The sequence below is a fragment of the Monodelphis domestica genome, chromosome 4, assembly GCF_027887165.1.
Source record: "Monodelphis domestica isolate mMonDom1 chromosome 4, mMonDom1.pri, whole genome shotgun sequence".
Classification (NCBI taxonomy): Eukaryota; Metazoa; Chordata; class Mammalia; order Didelphimorphia; family Didelphidae; genus Monodelphis; species Monodelphis domestica.
The window spans coordinates 272,997,595-273,023,552 of record NC_077230.1 but is presented as its reverse complement, the minus strand read 5'-3'; the positions used below and the strand labels follow the sequence as shown (position 1 = coordinate 273,023,552).

At 34.1% G+C, this 25,958-nt stretch overlaps 1 protein-coding gene and 1 pseudogene across 2 annotated transcripts in view; both read right to left on the bottom strand.

Annotated features, from left to right (window-relative positions):
• The window catches only part of PKNOX2 (PBX/knotted 1 homeobox 2), a 429,286-nt gene that overhangs the window by 385,693 nt on the left and 17,635 nt on the right, over positions 1-25,958 (bottom strand). The gene's annotated exons all lie outside the window — the stretch shown is intronic.
• On the bottom strand, positions 20,073-23,517 carry LOC100617996 (replication factor C subunit 5-like; annotated as a pseudogene).

Sequence of the window (25,958 nt, the reverse complement as noted above, 5' to 3'; positions counted from 1 at the left end):
TTCTCTCAAACATATCCAACTCAAGTTCCAGTTTTGTTATAGACATCTGCTGCCATTTTAGGCTAGTAGAATGTTTCTTATTAACCCAAGTATTCTTTCTTGGTCTAAGTTTTCAAAGTCCTCATATGGAACTTTCATGTCCAAAGAGCAAAATTCCTTGGACAGATCAAACTACTTCACCATTGGAAACTTTAGAATTAATTAAAATATAGTAAGTATAGAACTCCACTGCAATTTTTTACACCCCCTACAATACATTTTTCTTTAGGGAATAAAACTAAACTCTCTGGGGTTCACACCTTCAATTCTTGACTTGTATCTCTTCTCCGAGCTCTTCACAAAGTTTCTTTCATTTCCAGTCATCCGAGGACAATAAAAACAAAGAGGACTGGTTTTGTGCACTGATGGAAGTCCAAACTTTAGATATATTTTCCTATGATGAAGATCCTGTACCCTTAGAGTAATATATTGGCTTCATCATTCTATAGGTATCATCATACCTATTGACTTATATGACCTAATAGACAGGGCATCTGCATGCACATTAGATTTCCTTGTCTTATGGTACACACAAAACATAATTGATGAGCTGGCAGGCAATATCCAATTTAGTACTGGTCAAGTATGCCAACAAATTGTTGTTAGTTCATACTACAAATGAAGATCCATACCCCAAATCTTGAAACTTATTAGTTTTTTTAAAAAGCCCTTACCTTCCATCTTAGACTCAATATTAAGTACTATTTCCAAGGCAGAAGAGTGATATGGGCTATGCACTTAGGGTTAAATGACTGACCCAGTATCACATGGCTAGGAAGAATCTAAGGTCAAATTTGAACCCAAGACCTCTTGCCTCTGGGCCTGGCTCTCAACCCACTGAGCCACCTAGCTGTCCTCTTGAAACTTATTAATGGCATCTTACTTCAAAGCCAATAATTCCATTGTGTGTATGAGATTGTGAATTTCACATCTCTTAAATACCCTACAGACACATTTCTGGTAACCATCAGTCTTTTGGTATAAGACTATGCCCAAACATCAGGGTATAGCAAAAAGGCCTTGCCTAAGACTGCATATGTCAATATTCATTATATGAGTGAAGCAAGTGACAAAATCCTTAAAAGTTAGTTTATACTTCTTATCCCTAATATCTCTAAATAGTGTCAAATGAGTTTAGTCAGATTATTTTTTACTCTTGTAATAAAAAAAGATAATCTGTGTGACACTATTTCTTCTTGTTGTAACTGGATACTCTGGCTTGTGACTGGATAGCTGCTAGTATGGGGACACTTGAGGCTACCTAGTTACAATGGGGATAGATGTACTTTGAGAGATACTGAGATGCTGCTATAGGGGAATGCACTGGGGGTTTGCCTACTGATCTCTACTGATGACTAGCAGATCAATATATTTCCTAACCTCCTCCTCCCTTCACTCCCTCCCATCTTCCACCCTCTCCCTCCCAGTTTCTTCTGAAGCTTGTGGCTTCACCCCTCTCCCCTGAGTGGACTATGATATTTAAGAGGAAAAATTTCTTCCTTTCTTTTCTCAGGTAAGGGGTTTATTGGGATAACAGGACAAGGAAACTGAGATGAGAGGGATGAGGGTTTCCCTAATCTAAAATGAAGATTATGAGGGTTTGGGAAGTCACAACTGTGACAGGGGGACACAGAGAGATGGAGGATAACTGTTAAGTCTTCTTTTCTTCTTTCAATTGACAAAACCACCAAGGTCTCTCAGCCTAACTCCACAATCCCCCCCCCCCCTTATTCCATAAAAAATGCATCTTGCATTTTTCAATGATACTTATCTTTATAATAATTCTACCTATCTATTCTTCACCCTGTGCCATCTTAAATATACTCTTACCCCCCCCAAAATAACAAAATCCTAAACTTATCTTAGCTGTTATATCTATCTAGATGCTAAGCTAAGAATGGGATAGGAAAATGGTTTAGATAAGGGATTTACATGAACATAGTTTCACATCACAACAAATCAAGTAACAATTTTCAAATCATTTCAACAATTTCACTAACATATTGAACATGCAAATGTCCTATTTCCTAATGTCTATACAGTCACTAAGAAAATTTCCTATCACTAACAAATGCTAATTTACAATTATGATGCAATCTAACTTCTATACTTCAGAACATCTATGTCTCTACTTTCTTAAGCCTGGGAAAAATTCACTAGGCTGTCACTAATGTTACTAGTTAGAATATTAATAAACTATTCTAAAAAAGTTAGCTTGTTAGTCAATTAGTATTCACATGTGTACATAGGATGTACTTAGTACAGATTTTGTACATCCTTCTAGATTTCTGTGCAAACTCATTCAGAAAAGAAATATCTTTAGCTGTTTGAATTTTCCACAGAAATTCATATCAGTGTGTCTTTTGTTATGCCACTATGCATGTTATATGCTTACCCAATCCATGAGATATCTTACTTTGCTATGTAGGATGTGCATGCATATATGTGCGATGTTCACATGTATGACACATTCTTATATCCTCATGGTCAAAAGTTCCAAGATTTCAACATTCCAAAGTCCTTCCATGTCCTTTCATGTTGCTTGTAGAAACTCTTTCTTCCTCTCTGGTCCTTCATCTGGTATGCATGCTAGTCTACATCTTCTGGTCTTGATCAAAGACATGTTCTTCCAATCAGGATACACTGGTAAAATCAGTCAGGAACCGGGAATATGTGAACAATGTATGCAAGTGAGATTTTTACGTGTGTGTGCGCAAGTAAGAGTGAAAATTACTTTTGCATGGAAGTAAGTTGAAATCTTCATGAATGTTAGAATTTATCAGTCTTCTTCATGTCTGCAAGTAAGGATTACATGTGATTTCTTCGTGCATGCAAGTAAGGTGTATATATGTTTTACACAGATGGGTGTGAGCACTATGCATAAAAAGTAATTTCAAGTTTGCTAATTTTTGTTGTTTCACTTTTCACTAGAAGATTTATTGAATGTTTACTGTAATTATGTCTTAGAGATATAATATAGAAAATTTATAAAAACATAATTCCTGTTTTGTTATTGTGGGACAGGTAGAGGCTATGTATAAAATTATATAAAGACTTTTTTTTCTTTGTAGCTGCTACTCTTTCAAATGCAGTCTTCCTTTTGTTTTTACTGGCTATATTTCTTACTGGAACTGTACTATTTGATTCAGGGGTGCTAACTTTTCATTATTACAACATATGCAGGGCTCTCTCTTCTGTATCCTCCAAATACTCTTAAGTGCTTTCATTTGTTTTCAGTAGGCTTTCATTCGCAAAACTTTTTATTGCTTTCTTCTTGGGCTATTCATGTTGCAGTTCATGACTAGGGCTTTTTTCTTTTTTTTTTCAGATGTCATCAGTATGTATCTTTATTGATGACATGATCATATCATTGTGTCCAGTGAAGTTACTGAAACTCTGAAGTAACATCTTCATGGTATACCCTCTCTCTCTTCCTTCCCCCCAGTAGAGACTGTTTTAGGATGAAGGTTGAAAGATATGGATAACCTTTTCCTTTTTTTTTTCCTTTAAGTTCTCATCTATAACTTGCTGTTAAAGTCTTGTTATAACAGATTCAACCAATGTGAATCCATGCTTCTCTAGCACTCTAGATGTTTGTGTCTATCCTAGTTATGAAGTTGAAATTTTGCTACAAGTTTAGGAGTGTTCTTGTTGTTGAATTACTTGTTCTTCTTTTGTTGGAATAACTTATATTCTATGCTACCCCAAGACTAGTCTTCATTCACATAAGGCTTTGTGTAGTATGTTACCATATGGAACTCCAATTGATCTTGGTTTCACTGTTACAGTATGAATGGTACTTGTCATGTGATTTTGAAGTTAGAGAATAGAAGTGAAATTGTGTATCTATATCTCCTCCTCCAGTTCTCAATATGTTTCTTGATATCCACCTTCTCATTCAAAATCTGTATCTGCACAAGCCATGTAATTCAACTTCTCTATAAAATCATCTTCATTATCAACCCCTACGCTTGCATAAATTTCTTCTAATGGTATGCAACTTGTTCTATGCCCAAAGAATAACTGGTCATCATTGTCTTGGTAAGAGTTTGTTTGCACTGGTTCCAGGTATTCTATCTTCTCACTTGTGTCCCACATATCCCCTTCTTCATCTACCGCTTCATAAAGCTTATAAAACCGATTAGGCATTTGTTCTAAATCATCTTCATTCATTATTATCACACCTTCTGATATTCCTTCAGATTCAGTATCTGAATCAGAATCACTAAATCCAATCACCATTTCTTTGGATTTTGCTCAACGCCATGTAAACTTTTGTCAGATGTTGATAACTCTGGCTTTGCATTTTGATCTAAGCCTGTGTTACCAGCTTCTGTGATTCTCAAATCAGTTTCAGTTTGTTTTTCACCACTAAGTTTTAGATTTTCATTTAGAATTGGTAAACTTGATGGTATGGGGTTAGCTCCTTCTTGCAGATCTTCTACACTGTTAATAATCATCAAACCTAATCTATCACTAGTCTGAAGTTTATTATCTTCAGTCTCATTTGACTGTGTAGAGATAGGAATCTTTCCCTCTAATTCATTGTTTTCTACTGAGAATAAGTTGGCATGTCCCCCTGCACTATCAGCAGGATGTGTGTCTTCATGGTGTCCCCCACTACAACATATATCAGTTTCTTGGCCAGATTCCCCTGAGTCCCTTAGAACACTGGCATCAACTGAATCCTTGGTTGTTACTAAACCTGCCATTCCATCCTCCATTTCAAATTTAATTGATATGTAACCTCCACTACTTTGAATATGATTATTGTGTTCAAAAGCAATTTCAGCTTCATTTGCAGTTAATTTTTCCTTAACTATATTACTCATTGCTGGATGGAAAGTACTAGCTTCTGGATTCAAATTAGAAGGATTTTGTAAGGGTACCTGTGCCATAAAGCTATTTATAGAATTAACTAAGTTTGGTGGGACTTCATCTATGAATGTTTTTAAAGCATTGTCATTAGCAACAGTAACTTTTAGGGAATTGAAATTATGGGTCACTGTATCAGTCACAAACTTTTGTTTGAGTTCTTGTGACTCTTTCTTTTTCTTTTGCATAATTCAATCCCATTATTCACTCTACACTGGAAAAAGTTCTCTAAGAAAGAATTGATTTCCTTTATAGACTTTTTCTATTTAGTTACTGTACAACTCATTTCAAAGTCTTTTATCTCATTTACTATTTGAGACGTTATTTCCTTAATTTCTGCCTCAGTTTATCTAATCTGTCTCTGCCTTTCTCTTGCTTTATTGCAATGGCTATCATTCACAGAGCCACTCTCTTGCACTGAATTTTCACTATTTCCCAAGTTTATTCTACTTTTTTTCAACTGTAGCCTCTTTCTCATTATGTCTTCCATCTCCAAGTGTCACACTATATATATTATGGGCCTGGCTTCATAACTTTTCTAACCATATCAGAATATTTAGGCTTAGCTCCAGTTTTTATGGCCAGTTGCATTTCATTCAAGTCCGGAGCTTGCTGTGAGGACTTTAACTTGCAATGTGAACAACAAGCGGACTTCTTGTACCTAGTTTGTGCATTTTGTTTGTCTTTGTTATTACTCTCATGTTTCTTCTTCAAAAAACAATTTCTAATCAAGTGACCTTTCCTGTGGCAAAAGAAACATACCCTAGTTTCTCTTTGCACTGGTTTGTCCTTATAACTAGGTTTCTTGTAAGTAGGTTTTGTGTAAGCCCTAAATGTTTTCAGATTTTTAATTTCATCAATTTCCTTTTGTTTAAGATAATTTTTAGTCCTCTCTAACTTTTCCTTCAGGTCTTGGACTTGTTTACTCTGTTCTGTATTATTTTCAAACAGGTAACTTGCTGTGTCTTTCAATTCAATCAGAGAAACTGAGTCATACTTAGGGAAATAGTTTTTGAAAAAAGTTTTTAAATTAGGTGTGCATCCCCTTAGAAATTGCCTGTGGACGTGGCTTGCTTACTCTTCAATATCGGCTTCTAGATTTAAGATGGAGTCTGCCATCTCTGACAGACGGTCTATGTATATGGCAGGATTTTCCCCTTTATCCTGTGTGATCTTGTCAAACTTAGCCCATACATTTGGTTTTGAACAGCATTGCTTAATGGCCTGCAGCAAATCCTCCCTACACATTCTAAGGTAGGACATGAGGGTGGGATTTGCAAAGTCCATATCCACCCTTTGCTCTACAGTTGGCCAGCTAGTTAAATTGCTGTCAGATCTAGTCTTCTCCAAAAATTGTCTCTGTTCATGGGGGCTGAACAGTTCTGACAATAGGAACTTGACATCTTTGAAATCTGGATCAAAGATCCTGAAAGCCCGTATAAGCTCCTTCTGAGATTTGAAGGGATTCTCTACAAATTTAGGGAAACAGCGCTTTATGGATTCAAGTTCCTGAGGAATGAAATGTCTATGGGCTTTTGAGTGTATCACACCAGCATTACTGGACAATATGGTGACCTCTTTTAGTGGACAGATTTTCTCAGGTTCACTAGCAGCCTTGTTATCATTGTCACCTTCAGTTTCCTGAGGTACATTCTCTGTTTGCCCATTGTCCTTTCCCATAACCGGATCTTGTCCTTTTTCCTTAATCAATTGTTCAAACACAGGCTTAATCACACTTTCTAGGTTGGTATCAACAGCCATAATCTTCTCAGCTTTAAGCGGAACCACAAATCTAAATATTTTCTTCACTTGAGTCAGAGTCTGCAACATAGCCACAAAGAGTACATATACTTGACCCATGACTTGCCAGAGTACCAGTTCATTTTGGAATGGCAACTGTAAAACAGACGTAGTCATGTTGCCTATATAATCAATTGTGTCCACTACCATATGGGTAAGTTTGCTATATAGTAAGTGGTATATCCCAAAACAGGTAATAATAGCCACAATCACATTTCCAGAAATAATTTGTCTGAACATATTGTCTTTCTTCCTTAACTACCCTGCCTGAAGGATTGTGGGGTACAGTCAGACTTGAGGTGCCAATTATAATAAAGAGATAATCTGTGCCTTTTCCACACTCTTCAGGTTTTGGTTGCTCTCAACCACATACCTGTGAGTAAGATCGAGGGACTTAGTGATTAAGGATAACATGTTTCTTTACAAATTTCCAATGACATCTACCAAATCCTAGAAAAGATTTTAGTTCTTGAAGATTTTTTGGATATTGATAGCTGTTGAGCATTCTTATCTTTGCTGAATCCATATTTACTTCCTGTTCAGACAATATGTGATTCACATATTTGACACAGGCTCTACAAAACTGTCATTTGTTAACTGACAAATTCAGATCAGTATTTTCAGCTGATCTAAGACTTTCACCAATCTCTTCTTATGCTCTTCCAATCTTTACAAAGACAATGAACTCATATGGTAAATTCCTTGATTGACTGTTTGTCATGAGAGTTTTCTCTCTCTCTTTTTTAAATAAGTGGTGGGAGGGAGAGAAAATAGATTTTTGTTAATTAAAAAACCAAATAACCCCCTCACCCATATAAAGAAAATGAGATCATCCAGGTCAATGTTATCCAGGGAGATCACATCTTCTCCCACAAAGAAGTGACTTTCTCCTGCAGAATGCCCCTTTTGTCATCCTTATTCTCTCACTTATCTTTAATATTTTCCTAAAGGCTGCTTTTCTCTTTGCCTACAAATATACCTATGTCTCTCCAATTCTCAAAAAGCATCACTTGCTCCTTCCATCTCCACTCTCACTCAATAGCTCTTCTACTTTTTGTGACTACAAAAGTCATTTACAGTAGATTTCTTCTTTTACTCCTATCACTCCTTCTAAACTCTCTACAATATGGCTCCTTTACCTTTACCTGATAATTCTTTAACTGATATTGCTCATTCCAAAATTACCAATAATCTATTTTAAAAAATATTTTTAAAACTTTTAATTATATTTTTCTTTTCTAGGTCACATGTAGATAACAATTTTTAATCATTGTTTTCTGACATTTTGAGATCCTTGTTTTTTTCCTCTTTCCCTCTCCTCCCTATTCCTTGAGGTGGCAACTAATATGATGCAGGATATACATGTGCTATCATACAATACATATTTACATGTTTATCATATTGTGAAAGAAGACAAATATTGTTTATACAAGAAGAAAACTCACAAAGGAGATAAAGTGAAAAATAGCATGCTTCAATCAGACTCCATCAGTTCCTTCTATGGTAGTGAATAGTCTCTTTCATCATGAGTCTCTTGGAATTCTCTTGGATCCTTGCATTGCTGATAATAATTGTCATTCACAGTTGTACATTGTTGTTCTTACAATTCAATAGCTAGGCAGCTAAGAATCTTATTTTTATTTAAAATTTTAAAATTTTATTTATTTTAAAATATTTTCCCATGGTTTCATGATTCATTTTCTCTCTCTCTCCCTTCTTCCTTCCCCACTCCTAGAGCTAACAAACAATCACTGGGTTATACATGTTATCACTTGATAACTATTTCCAAAGTATTCATTTTTGTAACAGACTGATCTTTTAAAAACCAAAACCCCAAATCCTATGCCCATATAACCAAGTATCACTAGATATCTTAGAGGAAGTCTAATTAGGGAGAGGGCCTATGTGCTATTCTATTATATTTAGACAATCTCAAAAAAAAAAAGAATGGAAAGGTGGGAAAGATAAATTTAGTGGGAGAGGGGAAAGGGGAATAAGAATGAGGGAAATTATCTCACATAAAGGGATTGTGCAAGATAGAGTTTCTATAATAGAGAAGACACAGAAAAGAAGCAAGTAATACTTTACCTTCACTCTAATTTGAACTGATTAAAGGAGGGAAAATATATTTACACATACAGCTGGGTAAAGAAATTTATCTTAACCATTTTTCTTATTACTTTCCTGTTGAGTAAGAGAAAGCAGGGGAAGGGAGAGGGATAAAAGGAAGCTTAAGTTAATGGAGACAAAAGTCAGAAGCAAGATATATTCATAAAAAGGGGTAGGAGAAAAAAGAAGAGGGAAAGTATAAGAGACTATGAGGGAAGGAAATATATAATTAATGATCAAAATTGTAAATGTGAATGAGATAAACTCACCCATAAAACAGAAGATAACAAAATAGATTAGAAATCAAAATCCAATGATGTATTGCTTACATGGTTCGTATGTGAAATATAAAGTTACATAATACATTATTAGTGGAACTATGAACTGATAAAAACCATTCTGGAGAGCAATAGGGAACCAGGCTCAAAGGATCCCAAAACTCTGCATACCCTTTGACCCAATAATACTACTACTGATCCAAGCAAGAGCTAGAGAACATTACAAAATATAAAATGAATAATTTTGATTAAATTAAATTTAAAAGTTTTTGTACAAACAAAACCAATGCCACCAAAATTAGAAGGGAAGCAACAAACTGGGGGAGGGGGGGTGATTATAACAAAAACCTCTGACAAAGATCGAATTTCTCAGATTTATAAGGAACTAAGTCAAATGCATAAGAAACCAAGCCATTCCCCAATTGACAAATGGTCAAGGAACATGAATAGGCAGTTTTCAGATGAAGAAATCAAAACTATTAATAATCACATGAAAAAGTGTTCTCAGTCTCTCCTGATCAGAGAAATGCTAATCAAAACAACTCTGAGGTACCATCTCACACCTAACAGGTTGGCCAATACAACAGTAAAGGAAAGTAATAAATGTTAAAGGGGATGTAGCAAAATTGGGACACTAATACACTGCTGGTGGAGTTGTGAATTGATCCAATGTTTGGAACTATGTCCAAAGGGTTTTAAAAGGCTGTCTGCCCTTTCATCCAGCAATACCATTACTAGATTTCGTAGGACGGTATTGAACCTGTATCCTTACTTGGATAATCTCTTCTTAGTTATTGGTAAAAGGCCAGTTGATTAGCTGTTGAAGGTGAGCAGTTGGTACACTCTTGGGCCTAGTAAATTGACTGCTATAAAAAGTCTTGGAGACAGATATATAAAAATACCTATATTTAATATCTTAAAGTTGTAAGGAAGTGAAAGATAACAGGGTTCAAGGATAAGGGGTTCACTAAAAACTATGTGGTTTCTAACTCAACCCACACCCAAACCAGACCTGCTTTCACGGTCCTTAATCTATCTAATTCCCAAAATACTAACTAAGTCTATTTCTAATATCTTATAAAATAACATATAATACAATCTGGTACTCCCAAAGGTTTCACAGGAAATTTGACAACTCTTATTTCCATCTGAGAATTCTAGCAACAGCTTTTACTCCAAATTCTAAACTAGGACTAAGACAATCTGAAAGGATAATAAGATTCCCATCTTATTCCCTTATAAAATCCCAAGCCTAATAATACTCCTAGTAGTTTATATCCTAAAGAGATAATAATGAAAAATGTCTATACAAAAATTTTCATAGCCTCACTCTTTGTGGTAAAAAATTGGAAAATGAGGCAGTGTCCCTCATTTGGGGAATGGCCAAACAAATTATGGTGTGTGATGGTGATGGAATACTGCTGTGCTGTAAGGACTGATGAATTGGAGGGTTTCTATATGAACTGGAAGAACCTCCAGGAACTGATGCAGAGTGAAATGAGCAGAACCAAGAGAACATTATACACAGAAAGTGAAACATTGTAAAACAATCCAATGTCATGGACTTTGCTACTACAAGACAATCCTAAGGAACTTATGAGAAAGAATGCTATCCACATCAAGAGAAAGAACTGTGGGAGTAGAAACACAGAAGAAAAATAAGTTACTTTTAATTTGTTTATATGGATATATGATTAGGGGTTTTGGTTTTAAAAGATTGCTCTATTGCAAAAATGAATAATATGGAAATAGGCATAAGTGATAACATTTATAACCCAGTGGAAGTATTTATTGGATCCAGGAGGGGGGAGGGAAAGAAAATGAATTATTATGTAAACATGGGAAAACATTTCTAAAATAAAATTTAAAAAATATATCTCTCAGTAACTTGCAAAAAAAATACTATTGCTGAGTCTATATCCCAAAGACATTAGAGATAAGGGAAAAGGATCTACCACACCACACCAAAATATTTTTAGCAACTCTTTTTGCAGTGGCAATGAATTGACAACTGAGGCAATATCCATCACTTGGGAAATGGAGGAACAAGTTGTGGTATATGGCTGTAATAGAATACTATCAAGCCACAAGAAATGATGAACAAAATGAGTTCAGAAAACCCTAGAAAGACTTTTATGAACTTATGCAAAGTGAAGTGAGCAGAACCAGGAGAACAATGTGTACAGTAACAGAAATATTATACAATGATCAATTGTGAAGGACTAAACCATTATCAGTGAAGCAAGGCTCCACGGGACTCATGATGAAAATGTTATCCACAATCGAAGAAGGAATTAATGGAGTGCAGATCAAAGCATGCCATCTTCCACTATATTTCTTTCATATGATTTCTATCGTATGTGTGATATGTCTTTTATAATGACATGAACAATATGGAAATATATATTACATGAAAGCATGGGTATAAAACCTATTTCAGACTATTCATCACCTCAAGGAAGAGTGGAGAGGGTAAGGAGGAGAAAATATGAATTTTCAAATATCAAAAAACAAATTGTCAAAGATTATTTCTATGTGTAACTGAAAAAACTGAAAAAAAAATTTAAAATACAATAAGGTGCTGAAATAAAATTCATTGTGCTTCAACTGAAGTAAAAAGGCAGAGGTAATCATCATGACTCAGGCAAATCACAATCAAAAACAGATCTAATTAAAAGAAATAAATACGTAAACTACATTTTGCTAAAAGATACTATAGATAATGAATCACTATTAGTAGTAAACATATATGAACCAAATGGCCTGGCACCTAAGTTTTTTTTATTTAATATTTTATTTTCCCAATTGCATGTAATAACAATTTAAAAATACATTTTCTGAAATTATAATATCCAAATTATCTCCCTCTCTCCTTTCCCTCCCCACTCCCTGAGACAGTAAGCAATTTATTCTGGGATATACATGGTCATGCAAAATATATTTCTATAGCAATCATGCTATAACACTTAAATTCTTAAAGGAAACTTAAATGAGTTATAGAAGAAATTATACAGTAAATCTGTAATAGTGGATATCAATTTATCTTCTCTCAGACTTAGATAAATTTAACCATAAAATAAACAAATAAATAAACAAAATGAGAGAAAGAAATGAAGGTCCTCCTGAGAGTCTTAGAAAAGTTAGATATGATAGAGAGACCTCTAGAGAACATCTAATGGGAATAGAAAGGAGTATACCTATTTTTCAGTTGTGCAGAGCATCTTTACAAAAATTGGTTATTTATTAGGGAAAAAAATCCTGCATAGTCAAATGCAGAAAAGCATAAATATTAAATGCATCTTCTAAAGAATATAATGAAGCAAAAATTGCATTCAATAAAGGGTCTTTGAAGCATAGATTAAAAATTCACTAAAACTAAATAATTGAATCCTAGAGAATGGGTGGGTGAAAGGAAAAACCCCCAAAAATCAATAATTAAATAAACAATAATGAAATAACAAACAAAAATTTGTGGCATACACCTAAAGCAGGACTTAGGGTAAATTTTATATCTCTAAATACTTATAGTAATAAAAGAAAGAGCAGATTAATAAATTGGACCTGAAATTTAAAAAATTGAAAACCACAAAATTAAAAACACTCAGTTAAACAACAAAATAGACATACTGAAAACAAAAAGAGAAATTAGCAATTTTTAAAGCACAGAAACTGAAACACTGTTGGGCAATCAAATGTGATTGACTTTGCTACTACAAACAATGCAATGATCCAGGACAACTCTGAGGGACTTATGAGAAAGAATGCTATCCCCATCTAGAGAAAGAACTATGGGAGTAGAAATCCAGAAGAAAACATGATTTATCACTTCTTTGTATGGGTATATGATTTGGGGTTTTGATTTTAAAAGATGATTCGATTATAAAAATGAATAATATGGAAATAGTATTTGAGTGATAATACATGTATGACCCAGTGAAATTACTTGCCAACTCTGGGAGAAAAAGACAAATAGAATCATGTAACCATGAAAAAATGTTAAAAATAAAAATTTAAAAAAGAAGAAAAAAAATAAATAAAATACCTATAGGCCATATACAATTCTTGGGATTTTACCTGGCAAGATACACAGAGGAACTAGGTAAACACAATTACAAGACACTTTACACAAATAATGACTGATTTAAATAACTGGAGAAATATTAATTATTCATGGGTAGATCAAACCAATGTAATCAAAATGACAATAATCCCTAAATTGATTTACTTTTTTCATGTCATATCAATCAAGTTAACAAAGAATTACTTCATAGACTTAGAAAAAAAAATAACAGAGTTCATCTGGATAATTAAAAGTTCAGGAAGGAATTATCACCTTTGAAAAAAGTGATCTTCATATAAAGCTCAATGTACAGATTCCTGAAATCAACTGAATTAGCCCAGAGAAACTTTCTGAACTTGAAGACCTTCCAACTAGACTTGAAGTTCCTAGTGTGATTAGTGCCACAGAAGAGAGATTTTCAGGAGTTTGATAGTACTGGAGACCCTGCAAGTGATCAGAAGAGAGTGGCTTATAAAGATAGCACTGATAAGGTAAGTAGCCATCAGGGAACTGGAGCACAGTGCACCCACCAGGAAACATTACTTTAAAAAAGAAAAGAAAAGAAAAAGTGCACAAGAGGAAATACATTCCTGGTTTGCCTGATTTGTCTTCAGGGAACCCAGCTGGATTATTTAAGCTCTTTAGGTGAACTGATGGACAGCTATTGCTGTAAATAATTTTTACACTGATTATAGAGTATATATACAGAGTATATAATTTAAACTAACTACATAGCTTTAGATGTTCATTTTGACTGTTGTGTAGAAGAATAAAGCACTTGAAAGGAAAACAAGATTCCTTTTCACATGGGTTCTAGGTTTCAGTACTGTTATTTGTGCTTGATTTTTATAGATATGTAGATTTTGTTTTCTATTTTAAATTCAAATACTACATTGTAAAGTTTGTATGCATGAGGCTTTGTGTTTGTCTGCACTTGCATAAGCTGCTACAAATAGATTAAAGAATTTCATAACTTACATCTGTCATTTAGATGCCTGGTCAATAAACTTTGCACACAATGGGTTTGAAGCTAAGTGGAAACAATGGAAAACTACATTGGAAATGGTTATAAGTTTTTTTTAGGGGGTTGTTTTGTTTTGATTTTTTTTACCATCTTGTGAAAACTTCTGAACTAAATAATAAAATAAGTTGGTGGGAAAAAGTTAAATTAAATTGAAAATGGGAAGAAAGAGAAAACTAGAAATATCAGATCTGAAGCTATACTACAACGTTGTAATTACCAAAACATTTTGGCACTGAGAAATAGAGTTTGATTACTGGAGCAAATTAGGTGCACAATATACAGACACAAATGAACACAACAACCTAGGGTTTGATAAATCTAATAATCTCAGCTACTAGAACAAGATTTCACTGTCAAAAACTCTTGGTAAAATTGAAAAGTATTATGGCAGAAACTAGGCATAGACCAACATCACACACTATATACTAAGTATAAATGGGTGCATGACTTAGATATGAAGGGTAATGTCATAATCAAATTATAGGCATATAGAAGATTACCTCCCAGATCTTTGGAAAAGAGAAAACAATAAAGGGGGGGCAGGAAATATAGAGAGGTTCATAGGAGGCAAAATTCATTATTTTGATTACATAAAAAAAGGTTTGTATACACAAATATGAATGCATCTAAAATAGAAGAGGAAAAGGAAATTGGGGGAAATATTTGTAGCAAGTTTCTATAAGAGTATAATTTCTAAGATATTTAGGGAACTGAGTCAAATTTATAAGAATATGAGTAATTTCTCAATTGATAAGTAGTTAAAAGACCTAGCAATTTTTTTATTACTCTGCATGTTTCTAATGAGTTTTGTTTTTCTTATCATCTTCTCAATGGAACAGGGCTGAGGTAGAAGAAAGGGGAGATTTTACAACTGGAAATAAGATAAAAATTTGGGGGAAATGACACAAAAATGAATTAAAAGAGCAAGAGGGAAATCACCTGTTGGATCTATGGATGAGCAAAGTTTATACCTAAAGAAGTGATAGCATCATACAAAATAAAATGGAAATTTTCATTTTATAAAATAAAAAGATTTGCACAAAAATCTTCATAGCAATTTTTTTCAGATAAAAGCCTTGAATCTAGGACATCTAAGGAACTGATTCAAATATATAAGAGCCATTCCCTAATAGATTAGTGGTGAAAGGATATGAACAGAGAGTTTCAGGAAGAAAGCCAACATAGCAACAATTGGGGGAAATGTACTAAAATTTTCATGCAAATTTAAAGAACTTTGAAGTTCTACCCCATACCTATCAATCAAAAAATAACAGAAGAGAAACATAGCACATGTTGGAGGGCTGGAAGAACACAAGCACAACAGTACAGTTTTAGTGAAACTATGAACTTGGTGTGGTCATTTTGCAAAGCAATTTGGTACTAAAACCCAAAAACTTTAATAAATGATTGACTTAGCTATACCACCACCATACTTTAAAGAATCAAAGAAAGAGGGAAAGATCTATAAATTCAAAAAAGTTCTAAGGGTTCTTTTCATGGTATCCAAAAATTGAAAACTAAGGTGAGCATCTTCCTAATGAAGGATAGCTAAACAAATTGTGGAATATGTGTGAAATGGAATATAAGAAAACTGGGAAAATCTTTTTAAACTGATGAGAACAAAATGAACAGGACTAGCAGAACCAAGACCTCCTAATCCTCCTTTTCCCTTTTATACTGGCTCCCTACCTCTCTAGAAGCCCTGCTTAGTATATTGCACCTTAGATGTTTGGCAGCAGATATACAATTCTGGTTCTTTAAGGGAGAGTGTCTGGTTTTTTTGTTTCTTGAAGCATAAGAGGTCAGTCCTGGGAACAAATTGCATCAGAGGTTATTTCTGAGTTCCAACTGCCTGTCAGTCTCCTTTTGATATTCCTGGCTTAGTGAATGCTTGGGGTGAAGGGAATAGCATTTATAGTGTTTGAACTTTGAAGTTGTATTCTTTTAATTTCTTATGTAAAAATGTTTTATTGATATTTTCTGTTTCTTCACCATGGTAACCCATATATTCTTCCTCTTGCCCATTCTGAAAGTCATCCAATATGAAAAATAGTATTTTTTAAGAGAGAGAAAAAAGTTAGTACAGCTGATTGATCTATAGAACAACTCAGAAAAGATGTACAATATGTTACATCTGCATACCCCCTACATTTAGGATTACATTAGGGGGTATCTTATAAAATCTCTTCATTTGAATCCCACTTGATCTTTATAATTTTGTTGTATTTACATTTAATTTTTTGGTGTCATTCTTTCTATTTAAATTGTTATAGTTACTATGCCTGTTGTTTTCTTGGTTCTGCTTACTTCACTTTTTATCACTTCATACAGATCCTTCATATTTCTCTGTATTCATTACACACATCATTTCTTATAGCACAGTAGTATTCGGTTATAGTCATACTCCACAATTTGTTTATTCATTCCTCAAATGATGGGCATCTATTTTGCTTCTAAATCTTAGCTATCAGAACAAGTCCTCCTATGAATATTTTGTAGTATATAGGGACTTTTTTTCTTATCAATGTCTTCCTTGGAGTATAACTTCATAAATGGAATCTCTAGTTCAGAAGGTATAGGCATTTTCATCATTTTATTTGCATAGTTCCAAATTGCTTTCCAGAATGGCCATACCATTTCACAATGCTACCAAAAATGTATTAGAGTACCTATTTTTCCAAAACCCCTCCAAAAATTACGTACTATTTTTTGGTCATTTTGCCAATTTACTGAGTATAAGGTAAAATCTTGGAGTTGTTTTGATTAGCTTTTCTCAGATTATTAGTGAGTTGAGGTATTCTTTCATGTGGTTGTGAATATTTTGCAATTTTTTGAGAACTTGTTTGTGCATAAATCTATTAATGAATGACTGTATAAATATGTATTTATTAACTATTTATATGTCTTGGATACCAAACCCTTATCAGAGAAATTTGATCCAAAGATTCCCCCCACCTTTAACCACTAACTTTTTTATTCTATATGTATTGTGTTCTGTGCAGAAGCTTTTCAGTTTACACTCAAAGTTATCTATTTTATTTTTTTGTAATTGTCTTTATCTTGTTTGGTTAAGAATACATTTCTTAACCTTGGCTATGAGAGATAAATAATCTGTTTCTCTTCTAAATTTTATGATTTATTCTAAATATGATTTATTCTCATTTTAATGATCTTTTATATTAAGGTTACATGTGCATTTATAATGTATTGTGGAGTCTGGTATGAGGTGTTGGTCTAAGTCTAATTTCTGCCAAACTGCTTTCTAGTTTTCCCTGAAGTTCTTTTTTTTTAATCAAATAGGGAGTTTTCCCCTAGGTAACTTTGTTTTCCACTTTGGTAATTATTAGGTTATTTAGTTCTATTTTTTATGAATAACCTTTGGTTAGTTTGTTCTGTGAAGATTAAATTTAACTCTCCCCGATTGTGAAAATGAAATTAACTCTCCCCTAATTGTGAAAATTAAATTAACTCCCCTGCTCATTTTTATATTCAATCACCAAAAGTATAAACACATCTCACTTAATCATTGAGTGGGAGAGGTCTGTGATCCATGTGTGCAATAGTGGGTGGCAAATCAGAATAAAACTGACTGCTCCCTGGAAAAAGCTTTAGCAGTAATTGGTAGACATGAAAGTGGAGGAAGGCACAGGAAGTTATGCAAAAGAAAGTGTCTTTAAAAGGGAGTTACAACTTCCTGTGAGGGAAAAATCATCTGAGATTCGTGAGAGAGTCATCTGAGATTTCTTGGAGATTTGTGGGAGATTCGTCTGAGATTGGCCTGAGATCTCCAGCTGATGAAGAATCTGCTGACAGGACCTGAGACCTGAGACCTGAGACTTGGTGTGACTGTTCTTAAATCTCTCCCTTTGGATTGACACATGATGAGTGAAAAAAGTTGACTCCTTTCCTGGATTTTCTGAAAAGACTAGCCTCAGGAGAGACCTGCCTCTGGAGAGAGAGACTTCCCCAGGTCCTCAGTGTTGCAGAGGCCTCTCTGGCTAAGGACTAACTCTCCCTGCCCAGGTTGAGCCAGGGGCCGGGAGTAAATTACTTAGTGCTTAGGCTAGATATCTTACCCTATCCTCTTTCTCTGATTTCCTACTTCATTCTTTCTATATTTTGTAAATAAATTATAAATAAATTTCTTTGGAATAAATTAAATTTTTGGTGATCCTATTCTTAAATAAGCCAGTCTAAACCTTTTTTTATAAATAACCCCTTTTCTCCCCTTACATTTCTATTAATCTATTTCTCTGTTCTTTCACCAATACCAGATGGTTTTGATGTTTGCTACCTTTTAATAATTTGAGGTGTGAAAATGCTATTCCCCCTTCATTCCTATTTCTTTTTATTACTTCCTTTGATACTCTAGATCTTTGTTTTTTCCATATACATTTTGTTATCTTATCATGTTTTAAAATTTCCTCCTAGTACTATAATGTGATTGCATAGCATTTAAAGCACAATTTAATTTTGGTAGCATTCTAATTTTTTATTATGTTAGCACAACCTAGTCAAGAGAATTGAATATTCTTCCAGCTATTTAGGTTGTTCTTTAATTCTTTAAGTAGCCTTTTGTGTTCATTAGGGTTTTTTTTTGTTTGTTTATTCAGCCCCTCTCTACACTATAGAAGGCAACATCCAGCAAAATATACAGATTATGTCTTTCATTTTTCCATTTCTCAGTTCATTCTCTGGAGGTGAACATTTACAAGTTATTCTTCAAATATTAAATCTGTAGCTGCATATAATGTTCTCTTGGTTCTAATTGTTTCACTCTTCAGTATCTCACACAGTTCCTTCTAAGTTTTTGGTTTTTTTTTAAATCCTTACCTTCCATCTTAGAATCAATACTATGTATTGGTTCCAAGGCAGAAGAGTGATAAGGGCTAAGCAATGAAGGTTAAGTGATTTGCCCAGGGTCACACAGCTAGAAGTGTCTGAGGTCAGAATTGAACCTAGGACCTCCTATCTCTAGACCTGACTCTCAATCCACTGAGACACCCAGCTCCCCCTCCCTCTAAGTTTTTTAAAAAATTAACTTGCTTACCATTTCTTACAGCCTAGCAGTATCATAATCATATACTACAGTTTATTTTCATTTCATTTCTCTAATCAGGAGGGATTTAGAACATTTTTTTGGATGATTATTGATAGTTTTGATTTCTTCATATGAAAATGCTTATTCATATCCTTTGACTATTTATCAGTTGGAGAATGAATTGGATTCTTATACATTTGACTTAGTTCTTTATGTATTTGAGAATGAGACCTTTATCAGAGAAATTTGTTATAAAATGTTTTCCCCAGTTGGTTGCTTCCCTTCTAATCTTGGTTGCATAGGTTTTATTTGCTTTTGGTTTTAAATAGGTGCTTTTTGTGATATTTTAAAGAGATTCTTTTATTCCTATTCTTTGTAGGTTGTTTGTTTTGTTTTTAGCAAAAAAAAAGAGTATTGTATTTTGTCAAAGGCTTTTTCTGGGTCTATTGAGATGATCATGTGGCTTTGGATGTTTTAGGTTTATGTTTAATTATATCAATTGTTTTTTAATATTGAACCATTCTTCTATCCCTAGTATAAAGCCTACTTGGTCATAATAAATGATATTTGGACAAATCAGTGTAATTTGTTTGACAGGACTTTGTTTAAAAATTTTAGTCAGTGTTTGTTAATGATGTTGGCCTATAGTTTTCTTTCTGTGTATTATCTTTTGATGGGTATAGTATTAATCTGATAAAGGAATTTGTTTCATAAAGGGATTCTGGTAGGATTATTTTTGAGAACAATTTGTGAAATATGGATATTAACTGTTCTTTTAAAAGTTTGATAAAATTCTCTTGTGAATGTATCAGGTTTTGGAGGGTTTTTTTCCCTTTTGCAATTTCTTTTTAACTAGATATACTTCATTTTCTGAAATAGGGTTTTTTAAAAACTATTTGGTCTTTTGATAGTTTGAATATTTTCTATTTTTGAAGGTATCCCTCTATTTCTTTTTTTCTTCTCAATTTTGTTAGCATATAAATCATGTTCTGATTATTCTTTTTTATTTTTATTTTATGATTTGGTTTTCTACTCTCTTTTTTTAATCAGTAGCTAAGGATTTATAAATTTTATTAGTCTTTTCAAAGAACCAGCTATTAGTTTTTTCATTTGAGGTTTTTTGTTTCTAATTTATCTCTTTCCCCTCTAATTTTTAATATGTCCTCTTTTGTGCTTACTTATTTTCTAATTTTTAAATACATATTAAGTTCATTTATCTTTGCTTTTTCTATTTTGCAAACATATGATTGTAAGGATATTAATTTTCCTCTGAACACTACTTTGGCTTTCATCTAGAGATTGTGGCATGCTTTTTCATCATTATCATTTTCTTTTACATAATTATTGTTTCTATTATTTGATCTTTGACCCACTCATGATTTAAGATTTCATTATTAAGTCTCTATTTTTGAGTCTTTATCTTTTGTCTGTGACATTTGAGATGCAAATAATTCCTTTGGTTCTGGTTTTCTTTCCAAAAATATTTCAACTGTTATTATTGAATGCCCAACTTTTGTTCTATGTAGTTAAACTCAGATTTATAGGCTAAGTCATGTTGGGTGTATCCAGAACTTTAATGTTCTTTGGGACACATTTCATTTTCTCTTCCCTTTTTGTTGTGGGAGTGGAATAATCTAGTATTATGTGAATGTTCTTTCATTTTTATTTGAATGTTCTCCTGATGGCTTATAGAATTTCTTGTTTCTGAATTAAATTATTAAACTTAATTGCTATGTATCTTGGACTTTGCAGTTTTAGGGTTTTTTCTGTATGTAAATTTGTAAATTTTTTTCAACTGGAATTTCATTTTCTATGTTCTGAAGTTTCGGGCAGTTCTCTTCTTTATTTACTTCATTATAGTGTTAAAGTTGTTTCCCTTGTCATGTTTAATAGGACATCTATGATTCCTAGATTATTTTGACACATCCTGTCTTTTAGATTTATGTTTGCTTGCATAGTGAGCATATTTTCTTTTAATATTCTTGTTTTTTCTTCTCTTCTACTTTATCTTTCATTTCTCTGAATTTCCATGTTCAAATTATTCTCTCTTGGTTTTTTGGTGAGACTCAGAATTGCAGAGACAAATATTTCTATTTTGCTCATTTTTTTTGCTGTGCAGTACATACATTCTGCTCTCATAATTCTCATTTCTCTCTCAGGAACAGTGTGTTTTAGTTCCAGGTCCTCCTAAAATTCCAAAGGGTCCTCTTCCTCATCAAATGTTGGACTGTATTCTTTGTTTTACAGTATTTATTCATAGATGCCTGAACTTGTTTAATTAGATCTAGAAGTCATATTTACTTCTGTTGTTATTGTTTTTTTCCTGTTGATTATTTTTTTTATTATGTTCTAGGCCTTGAGATTTCTTTTTCCTGGAATCTTTGGTACTTTCATTTTCCTTCTCTTTCCTTTTATTTTTCCTTATCATTCACTTTTGACTCATTCCTCTCAGCTTATAGTTTCCTTGGGGGCTGACTCTCAAAGACTCAGCTTCTTCCCACACTGGAAAATTCATGGTTCTACAGAATAAGTCTCTACCCCAGCTAATTTTTGAGTGGTCAGAGTTGGCCCCAGCTAAATCTTATGCTCTTTCCTCAGGCTTGGTGGAGTGTGCACAAGTCTCCACATATACAGTATCCTCTTTTGGTGAAATCCTACTTCCTTTGTTCCTTGGTTTTCTGGCCAGTCATCAGCAGTTCAGAACCTACTTTTCCTAGCACCAGCAGAGGCTAGTTTTCCTGACAACTGTATTGGTGTTTCTAGGTTTCAGCACACAGCAGGCATGGAAACATGTTTTATCTTTGGTGTATCATTTCTCTTTTAGAGAGGTTTGAGAGGTCATGGAGATTAGGAAAAAATGTCTAGTTCACCATCCTGTTGGTCATATCTAATTTCTTATTAATAAAGTTTGTTTTGTTGCTATTTATGGTTCCCAAATGATCAATTTTTAATGATATAACATTTATGTTCAATCATAAATCCAATAACAATAAATAAAAACATTATTATAGATTATGTATAAATCTAATTTTTATAATATTCTCATTTGAAGGCTTGCTTATATTAGGTTGGGAGATACAAACCTTGTTCTTGTCTATACCTGTTTCAGATAGAGATAGAATAGGTTACTACTCTCCCTCTATCATAGCAGCAGCAAGGCTAAAGTCTTAACCTAAACTGTGACCAACACATGATGGACACATTACAGACAAATTGTGAAGTATTTTTTCAATATTTCCACTCTAAACAGTACAGCAAATACATCTACATGTCCTTCAGTTCCCTACTACCCACACCTGGAATTGAAAATTTCCAATACTTCTTGTCTACTTACAAAACCCTTGGAGCCAAAAGAGTCAAAAGCAGTTCTTTGATTTCTAATAATTGCTAGGAGTTTGAAAATTACCTTAACTAAAGGACCTGAAAGTTAGACCTCTGTTAAATCAAATTTCTAGTGACTTGAAAAGTGGCATTGATGGAACTTCACTGAAACTTCTCATTTGAGCCAACAGCAAATTCATATTCTATGTCTGCCATTTTGATTAGGAAATGCATTTGAATTGGAGGTGGAAAGTCAACTCAATATAAAAATAAATTTATCTCTGTCAGGATATCCTGTAAAGTCAAACCTTTCAGAATTTTCAGTTCCATAATATTCTCATATGCTGTGGCAAAGTCCTGGTTTAGCACTTCATCTTCAATATTGGTGATGTCATACTTGAGTGTGTAGCCTGTGTAGGTATATACTGTTTCCTTTGCCACCTTCCCAAAAGCCATGTTTGTGCTCACTAGGAAAGAGGGACAGTTTCTTTCATTCCTCTTTACTTATGTCAACATTTCCTTCTATGATACACTCCAAGCAAAGAAGCATTAGCTCTGGAGTTAAGGGGTCCAACTGGTATCTTATATACTGAAACTGCAGGGTGGGGATGATCTTTGAAGGATAATTACAGATGAGGGAGAACCTGGTGTTGTCTGATCATCCTAGGTTATGACATCAGCCTCATTCACTATCACAAGTTTAAAACTTTTCTTAAATGTTGACCATATACTAGTAATATTCATGATTGGTTCTTGTGCATTATCTTTTCTTTGGTCATCTGAAAAATTCAATTCTAGGATAATAGAGTTGAACTCTTCATAAAGTTGTTTAGTACAAGCCTGGATGGTGGATGTCTTTTTCTGATTCCTGATAGGGCCATAGAGGAATAGTTGAAGCAGTCCCATTTTCACTCATAAATTGTTGAATGGTGGTTGTTGTTCAGTCATTTCAGTCCTGCCTGACTCTTCATGACCTCATTTGGGATTTCTTGGCAAAGATCTTGGAATGGTTTTCAGTTTTCTTATGAGATATCTTGTATGCCTCAAAATGCCTCATTGCCTTTTTTTTTTGCTAAAAATTATGAAATTCTATTTTTTATTTCGAAATTGTTTTATACATCATTACATCATTTGCAATGTTTAAAAATACTAATCTTTTAGCTGGTCATATTTTTTGAGTTTTACTAATCAGAAATGCCATGTGCAACGCTTTGGGTGGGGGGAGCAGAGAACATTCATGAGTCAACGTCAGTCCCTCTGCTTTCTCCCCACCTCCAAACTTTTCCCCAGCCCAATGCCTAGGCATAAGGTAGCAAGGAACAGCCCTAGTCTAATGTGGTAGAAGAGGTAAGGCAAGGCTTATTCTTCCCTTTCTTTGTGCTTGCTTGCATGCTATGGGCCAGATCTGCATTGGGTTTTACTGATGCTGACTGGAGAGAAAGCTAGTCAATGGGAAGTCTAACTGATTGATACAAAATCCTGGCAGTGGAGACCCAGCTTCAGATGCTGGTGCTGCTGGTAGACTCATTGCCTTTTAATCCTCAAGTCTGAATCATTAGATTGTCCTGCTTTAAGCCTGACCCAGAATGTCAACAGAAAAGAGTCACCAGAAACCTATTGCATTTTTCAGTAAAGGGCTCAATAACGGTGAGACTTATCCATAACCAAATTGCACTTTTTGACTTCAAAGTAGGCTCTCAATGCTAAATTTTGAGACCATATATATGGAACTCAATAGATGCAGATGGTAGTGGTCCAGTGAATAGAGTGCTAGGTTTGGAATCAAGATCTGAATTCAAATTTGGTCTCAGACAGTTACTAGCTGAGGAACCCTGAGTTAATCATTTAACCTCTGTTACATCAGATTCTTCAACTATAAAAGAAGAATAAGAATAGTATCTACCTCAGAGGGTTGTTGTGAGGATCAAAGAAAATATTTGTAAAGAATACAATGTCTACACATAGTAGACATTATATAAATGCTTATTTCCTTTGCCTTCTCTTAAAAATAGTAGTTTACCAACCTATGTCACCAAACACTAAGTTGAATACTACCTGCCAAAATGGTTTTGTGATAGTCAATCATGAGCACTGTTCATCAGGGTAGACTAATACAAAGGCAAATGCACTATCCTATAGGATCATATAACTGAAAATATGGTGATATCCACATAAGATAGGAAAGGAAATCTGTGTCACAAAGGAAGGGGCACTTCTTGTATATGAAAGGACAGTTGAAAGTCTGGGGTTTTCATTAGGGAGTACACTATCAGTGGATGTAGACCTTATGGGGCTTTAGTTGTTATTGGATGTCTCCGCAATTAAGAACAACTATTTGAGTGAAGGTCTGTGACTAGTAATGTGTCAAGAAACAATAACATGGCCCTCAGGGATTCAAGCTTTGCTGTCCAAAGAACACCCTTCAGTGGAGAGAGCAGAACAAAAAATTTGAACAAAAAAAATGGAGCACAGTATCCAATTATAATTGATTCAATCCATCATATAAGAAAGCAGCTGGCATTGTCCATGGCAAACTGCTTCCTTTATGGTCCATTAAAGCACTACTTGGTGAATTTGGACACAAAAAGTGGCATCTGAGATGAGCCTTGAAGGAAGCTAAGGATTCTAAAAGGAGAAGGTAGGAAGGGATTATATACATAAAACCCTTACCTTCCACCTTGGAATCAATACTATGTCTTGGTTCCAAGGCTGAAGAGTGTAAGGGTTAGGCAATGGGGGGGTAAGTGACTTGCCCAGAGTCACATAGCTAAGAAGTGTCTGAGGCCAGATTTGAACCTAGGACCCCTTGTCTCTAGGCCTGGATCTCAATCTACTTAGCTACCCAGCTGCCCCCAAAGGAATAGAGTGTTATTATTATTATTATTTTATAGTTATATACCTGGAATTCATTCCTTTCTCACTATATCTTATTAGATAGTCTGTGAAAAGGAATTGAATAGGGAAAGGGAGTTTGGAGAATAGTAGGTAAGGCCAATTTGGCTCACCTGGATTATAGTACACAAGGAGGTATAATATCAAATAAGTCTAGAAAGCCTGAACTACAGTAGACTAGAGTCAGACTACCCTAATAGAGTCATATTGTTAAAAGAAGTAGCCATTGATAAAAAATTGGCTCAGGTTGACCTAACAGTACAACTTTGAACCTTCTCTTGTTTTCTCTCTCATAGAACAATATCTGGGGATGAAAACAAAACCTTCAGAGTCCTGCAAATCAGGCTACTCTAAAGACTAACCTTTAGAGTAGATAGACATAATTTATGCTGGTGTGATTTGAAAAACAACTCTCTGCCCCTAATAATTCTCTGGCTGCTATTGACCCTAAAATTTACATTATATATGATAGTTATGGAATACTATTATGCTATAAGAAATGACAAGCAGGGTGATTTC